We start from the raw sequence: 7,584 nt of genomic DNA on the forward strand, positions 1-7,584 counted from the left end.
GTGTTTTTTCATACACCTTCGTAGAGCCGACGACGCAGCCGTATAATCCACTACACATCGTATATTGATATCTGTAACTTTTTCTTTGTGCCTAGGGGTATCATCCCTCGATAAGCGCCCAATCCTGCTACAAGCTTTATTCAGAATACCCGTAGGGTAACCCCGTAACTTAAACCTGGTCTTCATGTCTTGAATATTATTGTTAAAATCTACATCCAAACTACAATTTCTCCTGGCACGAACCATTTCACCATAAGGAATGGAATAAATTTGGTGTCGCGTATGTGAACTACTCGCGTGCAAGATTGAATTGCAAGCTGTACTCTTTCTATGTAGGCGACTCTCGATTTTATCTTTGTGAATGAAAAACTCTACATCCAAAAAGGTAATACTGGTCTCACTATGTTCCCAGGTGAAACGAATGTTAAAATCATTAGAGTTCAAATAGTTAATAAAGTCAACCAATTCAGTGATATTTCCTGTCCAAATCATGATGCAATCGTCGATGTATCGACCCCAAAATAAAATGTTCGAATTCCAAGTATTTGCCTCATTACCCCAAATCAATCTATGTTCCAGGAACCCCATAAAGAAAAGCGAGAACCCATAGCAACACCTCTTTTTTGGCGATACCATTCTCTTTTAAAGAGAAAAAAGTTGTTGTCCAAAATTAATCTGACCATATCCAATACCATATTAGTGTGTCCATAAAGACTAGCCGATCGACTATAAAGAAAATGACGTAAGGCATTCATGCCCAGGTCATGTTCAATGCTCGTATATAATGAGGTAACATCAAGAGTCAATAAATCAAAAAGGATACACACGGTTCCAAGAAAGCCAAACGGTTTCTTTCTCACTCAGTGGTTCTGAATTCAATGGAAACCACAAATGGTCGAAGCAAGAGCCCTCACTCACCTTCCGGTGACATGCTTCATCATAGGGCCAAGCTCCTCGTCAGGCCGGCACTGCAATGCCTGATGGGCCCCACACAGGGGCTCTTTGCCGGAGATCTTTTGGAAGTAATGTACAACCGGTCAACATTCGTGAAGGATTGGTGTTGGGAAAATTAAAAATGACTAGAGGTAACAGATCCACAAATGTATTCTAATACTGAAACCTCTGACATGATTAAAAACAATACACAGGGATATGGTAGATTAATGCCTACACTCCCCATAAAAATAAAGTAGTATGTTTACTAAATCTCATAATCGAGAGTAGTAAAAAGAAGTAACCACAGGATCCCCTGTGCTACTCAATATCGTAGGTCATCATGTTTCTCGCCTTTTTTTTTAGCCAATATATGGTCTAATGCGATTCTTCAGGACCATAGTACATACCTAATCCTTAAAGCAATTAGGACTTCCGCAGTACGGGAATCCAAAAACCCTCCAAATATTAAAGGTAGGTCCTCATCGGGGAGACTTCAGGCTTTTAAAAGCCACTATGGTTTAACGTGGAACCAAGGATACCGGACCACCTACGCCTGATGTAAACCACGGAACAGCATCAGGCGTACTGAGTGCGAAAGAAACCGTTTGGCTTTCTTGGAACCGTGTGTATCCTTTTTGATTTATTGACTGTCGGGAGCTTTACGCACGGGACCAGGAGGACTCCCTCCGAATCTCCCACATTTGCCCCAGTTTGTTGTTGTTTTTTGAACATCAAGAGTCACCAACACCATACCTTGCTCCCAGTTGATGTCACTAAGGATACTAAGAATAGGCTTGGTATCTTTGATGTAAGAAGGCAGGTTCGTAACAAACGGCTGTAAAAAAATGTCGACATATTCAGATAACCTTTCAGTTGGACCGCCCATTCCTGAGACTATAGGTCTCCCAGGTGGTGAACGAGAATCCTTGTGAATCTTAGGTAAGGTATATAGGCATGGGTATCCAGGTCTAAAAACTCGTAAATATACATACTCAGGTACATACAAGTGTGGCCATTGCAACATTTGTGGTTACATCAAGGACAAAACAGTATGTTTCCAATACAACATACATGTCACATACAAAATTAAGGATTTCATCAATTATAATACAAATTTTGTTGTGTATTGTATTGTTTGTACCTGTGGTCTCATCTATGTTGGAAGTACTATCCGGCCTCCGAAAGAAAGAATACAGAAACATCTGAGAGCCATCCGGTCTTCTAATATAAATTACCCTTTTGCGACACACTACAATGAAGTACATGGACAAAGAGAAGCCTTGGATATTGTGATACATGGAATTGACTCATTAAATAAACCATTGAGAGGTGGCAATAGGACGCTGGCCCTGAGACGCCTTGAGAGCAGGTGGATCATTAAACTAAGGGCTGTGGAAAAGGGCCTGAACATTCATTAGGACTTCCATATGTTCCTGTAGTGTTGTGTTCTGTCTCCCTACATCGTTGGCCTTGGTTACCCGCACGTTTATTTGATCTTAGTGGTTATGCCCGACAATTGGTGACTTTATATTCACATAATTTGGAGTACCCATACCTAATATCTAGATGTCATAATACATAGGACTGATTAGGCGCCTTGTGGCTTGCGTTTATATGTATCTCTGTCATAATAATGCATAAATAAGGCTTGCTCCCAGTAGGGCTAGTTACTACACGCATATGGTACAAAGATGAAGAAAATGCGGCTGTTCCTGCATACATTTGGATGTATCCTGATCTCATAAGCTACTTACTTTAACTGTGTGCTTATTTACATTTGCATCCCTCTCTGCCTTTGCCTTACTGCGTATTTACATTATTCTCATTTGGGCTTCATCCACTTTGCACGTGGTTTTATTTATAATCTGGTTTCCACTTCTCCATGTCCTTATATTAATGTCAACATTTGACCTCCCTTGTAATTACAATACTATTATATTTCCACATCAAGGTTTATATAGCAACACTTTGTTATGCACTTGCTGATAGTCTAAATCCGTTTTCTAGCTGTTCATTTTCCTTCCACTTTGAACGGTATGGTCCTAATCTGCACTTTGTATTATACCGTTTATGTACTGCATCGATCAAGCAGTATCAGTTAGATCGCCTAAGATGGCCCCCACAGTTTCTTTGTGGATCCGTGCACTCTCTTTCCTTTTTTAATCCAGTCCGTCGTTTATTTTTGGCTTTTCCCATATACGTGGTAACTCAGCGTGGCGCTGTGTTATTCTGCATACACACCGCGCGCACGCCACCTGTCGGCTTTTCCTGACTCTCGGGACCGGGAGAGGACAGGTAAGGGCCTTCTTGGCTTTCTGCAGTTTCTTCTATGGCCTGTTCGTTTTGCCCGTAAGTTACGGGCTGGGGAGTTTATTTTCACATATTTTTTTAAACATATAGGAGCATTACTTGTTTGTGTTGCTCACTTGTTCTTTGATACAGGAACATTAGTATGCCGTTTACTTTCCATGTCACCGTATCTGGTGGTAGTTAGGCATAAATATAGTTCATGGATACCTGTTTGACCATATTTCCTTTCGAGATTACCATAACCATTATTCTTGTAGCCCTCGTGCTACATAGCGTGTTTGGACCCTCTTATGGGATAGCTGTTTGAGAACAAAAGTGTTTTTAAAGTAGATCTACTACTTAGGAGGTCTTCCTGACATATAGACATCGGGTTTTGGGGCTGCACTACTTCTGTGTAACCTTTGAATGGATTGGAATTAAAATCCTATTCACTTAGCTGCACTTAGATATATACTATATATTTTTATATATTTTTTCTTTTGTGTTAGATATTCTTCCCTTTCATGTTGCTAATTTCTGTGTTCGGTTTGTGGTGGGTTCCGCTCATGGTGGTTTTGTCTCAATTATTTCTTGTCCCACAGGTGTTTGGGCTTATCAGGGCCCTGCCACGTACAACTCTTAAGACTTTGGATAGTTGGCATATACAGCCTACTCATCATACAGGTCCTACGTTTCCTGTTGACTAAGAGACATCATTTGGACTCAGTAATTTATCCAGTTATATGGTATGCTTGGGACAGTTTCCTATTTTTGCAAAATTCTTTGGTATGTTTGCACAGCATACCCGTTGTACACTCTGTGGTTTTTTTCATTTAAATATTGGGGGACTGTCTTTTTAGTCCTGACTTAGCATCCTGCCCACATACTCATTTTTATGGTGTTTTCTTTGTGCTTCCCTGATATTATGGTCGGGCCGTCGCATGTTCTTTATACTTATTATTTTAAGTCCTTTGGAAAACTTATTATATCCTCGGCGTTAACTTAGAATGGCCCACTCAATTTTCTTCTTCACATAACTGTTAAACATCTGGCTGACATTCTAGGTTCTTATTAACAATTTAAGTTTTTCCGATTTTCTACTTACACCACTTTGGGCAATTCTTAGGAGTTTTTTATTTCACACCCAGCATGAGAGTATCTCAATTTCAGATTTCTTTTAGCTTTCTATGGTTTTGAATTCTTGGAATGTATTTCTTATAGTTTTGCTTACGAAAATAATTTTTTGTACACTGTTTGTGTTTTGTGTATGTTATCCAATATGTATGCGTTATTTGTTGTTTGTAAGAGATACCATCTTTCCCTTGTTTCAGCCTTGAAAAAGTCCTGCTGGACGAAACACGTGTTGGCTGTCTCTGAACATTGATGTGTCTATGTTTTTCAGCATAAGGAATTAAACATTTTTGGATTTCTGCATACTGTGGACTTATTATTTGGAGTGCCCTGGTATTTTCTGTTTTCAGTAGGTTGGCGGCACTTACCGCCTATGTCATAATGAGGGCCTATATCTCGATTTGATGTAGTATATACAGAGCCAGCTCCCTACAACCTTATCATCACCAAATGTTTAACTACAATAAGCATAGCAAATGTTAGCTGTATATCTGTTACCTGTACTTTCAGTAGCCTGGATTTTGCACTTAAGGTAAAGTAACACTATACAAACCTGATGTCAGAGCCTCCTCCTTAACCTGAGAAACCTAGAAATGTGTTACTTCACACTATTGTTAGACAATAATGATTCATTACCTATGGGTTTAAACTAGATCTGCTTTAAGATTGTTTACTGTTTTGTCATCTGCATTTTATTGTGGTTGAAACTGATTAACTGTGTATTTGTCTACATCCTTTTTAAGTACTTTGATGTCCACATTGAAGTTTCCCGCACAGTGGTTTTCTGGAAGGCAAGAGGATAACAGGTTAACCGCCAAGCAAAACCGGTTGTCTTCTAGTGTACCTGGCAGCAGATTTCTCCTTTCCCGATGCTGTGCATATCTAACACACATGGAGACTTGGCTTTACAATTCACATATTCCATTGATCAGTTAATGCCAACACTGTGTGCAGCCGAAAAAGCCCAGAAGAGATGCAAAAACCCAGACAAGACACCCTATCCTTATTGTAGAAATGTTTGGATTTCAAATAATGCTGCCCTTTTGGTTTGCCTACTCCGCTTACCAGTGGACACTACTTGAGGTACAGAATGACCACTCAGGACAAGTATCTTGTATTTGTTTTAGCTTCAAGATGGAGGCTTTGCCTGCAACCACGGTCTTTCCCAGAATTGCTCCTGTCCACACTAAGTGATGGAAACAAGCCCTAAAGTATGAAAAAAGTCCCTTTTCTACACTATGACTTGGAAGAAGAGGAGGCTGCATGGTCCAGATAGAGGAGACAAGTGGCCCAAGTGTCCTCAAGGAAACACTGTCCAGGAAAGGAAACTGCATCACCAGAGATGGATCAGCTGCTGAGATGCATTCTAGTTTCATGGACCAAGGCTAATTTGCACATGGTTTAGTCTAATCTGAGGTCTCGTGGTGAGCAGAAAACAATGGAATGGGATGTGCCCAAGTAATTGCCGATGGCAGAGATTAATTCAGGCATTCCACCCATGACTTTTTTGTATTCTGCATGTGGGCTTCTCCAGTCAGGTGCAGCTTGGTTCCAGTGGCACAGTGAGCACAGGATCCACGTCCAGGCATACCCATCACAATTAAGCCCCACAGTGAAGAATACAAAATAGTGATGGATGGAATGCTTCAATTAACCCCAGACACTGGTAATTCACTGCTCCTTAGGCTGTACAACACAAGCTACATCTGTCTGAGGAGGCCCAAATTGGCCAAAACCAGTCTTTGGTTGTTTGTGTTCTAGTTCAGACAGGACCTGGCTTGGCAGTTTGGCTTGACTGAAGAGGCCCATATCAACCAAACCCGGTCTTTGGTTGCTTGTGTTCTGGTTCAGAGCAGACCTGGCTTAGAAGTCCTCTCTGCTCTGTCTGTATTGGACCAGGATCAAGGCTGATTTTCAGGTGGCTTAGTCTCATCTGAAGATTAAATAAAGCATTCCAGCCATCACTGTTTTTTGCTGTCTTTATTAACATACATTGTTTTGCTGGGAGTTTTGAGAACCTGCCACTCCCCTGAACTGCCCTGTCTCCTGGTAAGCCTATATCTCCCAAATGCAGCTGGAGAGGAAGCCTGAGATGTTTCCTCTTCACCTAAAGTTTTGGGCTGGTATCTCATTGGCTGCACTGGTTGTCATCACTCCAGTACTGCTAGAACATTCTTCCAAATCACAGAATTTCAGATATCTCCAATTAAAAATGGTGTGTGGTCATCATGCTTATCTCCAGTTGACTCTTGGGGATGTTAATATCTTATGGGTCCTCAGGGTGACCTGCCAGCAAATCTTTAACCAAAACTGTTGAGTTTTGAAAGATAGGGCCACAAAGTTAGTATCTTTAGGGGATTTGTTGGAGGTGCCCACCACAGCGAACATCTAGCCCCTTTGCAAAGATCATGGATGAGTTAGACCCTTAACTAGTCCCTCATTTCAGTGACTGTGCCTAATGCAACTTAACTACTATCAGATTCCCAGTAGCTCTGTTGCACTTGGGTAATAGGGGTGTTTCTGAACTTCCTACGCAAAGTGCACCCTTTTGGATTTGTTTAGGACATTGTTTAAAGTTGGTTGAGGAGGGCTGTTGTTTCATTATTTTGTCACTGTTTTGTGGGTAACACTGTTTTATGGGTAATATCCTGTGGACAGGGAATAACATGCAGACTCAGAATAGCCGGATTCAAATGCAAATGTCAGGTCCCCATTCTGGGGACAAATCCGCTCCCATTTTTCCCCTACTCTTAGCAGGTGGTTAATTGGAGAAAGGGGCCATATGGTGTCGGCAAAGTATATGCTGGCTTGATGTGTAGGATAGATCAGTCAGTTTTATTGAAAAGACTCATGTTGAAACAGATCTATAAGAAAAAAGGTAATGATCCAGGAAGTTACTGAATTATCACATTACTCAATAGCATGGGAAAAGTATTTGCTAGACATGCAGGGAGAATTGGTCATATTCCAGTGACATCTGGCCTCCAGTTATATTAAATGAAGCCTCTTATCTCTGGTGTTCTGGTGCCAGCTTACTATTGAACGCAAAATTTAGCATCACTTACGATCCTTTAGGGCTCAAAACCAAAGGTAGGTAGACATAGAAGTATACAAGTCTTACTCAGTGAAGGAGTGTAGGCCTAAGACTGAGAACTTCTCAAGCACCAGATGCTGAGAAGGTCTGGTGAGTCCCCTTCTTTACTGCCCAAGAAAAGGGTTACGCTTCTC

General features: G+C 41.0%; 1 long non-coding RNA gene across 1 annotated transcript; it reads left to right on the forward strand.

Annotated features, from left to right (window-relative positions):
* Positions 1 to 3,143: 3,143 nt before the first annotated feature.
* Positions 3,144 to 6,405, forward strand: LOC138283350 (uncharacterized). Its single transcript, XR_011201209.1, has 3 exons — positions 3,144 to 3,231; positions 3,828 to 3,971; positions 4,557 to 6,405. It is a non-coding gene; the product is annotated as an uncharacterized lncRNA (long non-coding RNA).
* Positions 6,406 to 7,584: the final 1,179 nt, after the last annotated feature.

Source organism: Pleurodeles waltl, chromosome 3_1 (assembly GCF_031143425.1).
Source record: "Pleurodeles waltl isolate 20211129_DDA chromosome 3_1, aPleWal1.hap1.20221129, whole genome shotgun sequence".
Classification (NCBI taxonomy): Eukaryota; Metazoa; Chordata; class Amphibia; order Caudata; family Salamandridae; genus Pleurodeles; species Pleurodeles waltl.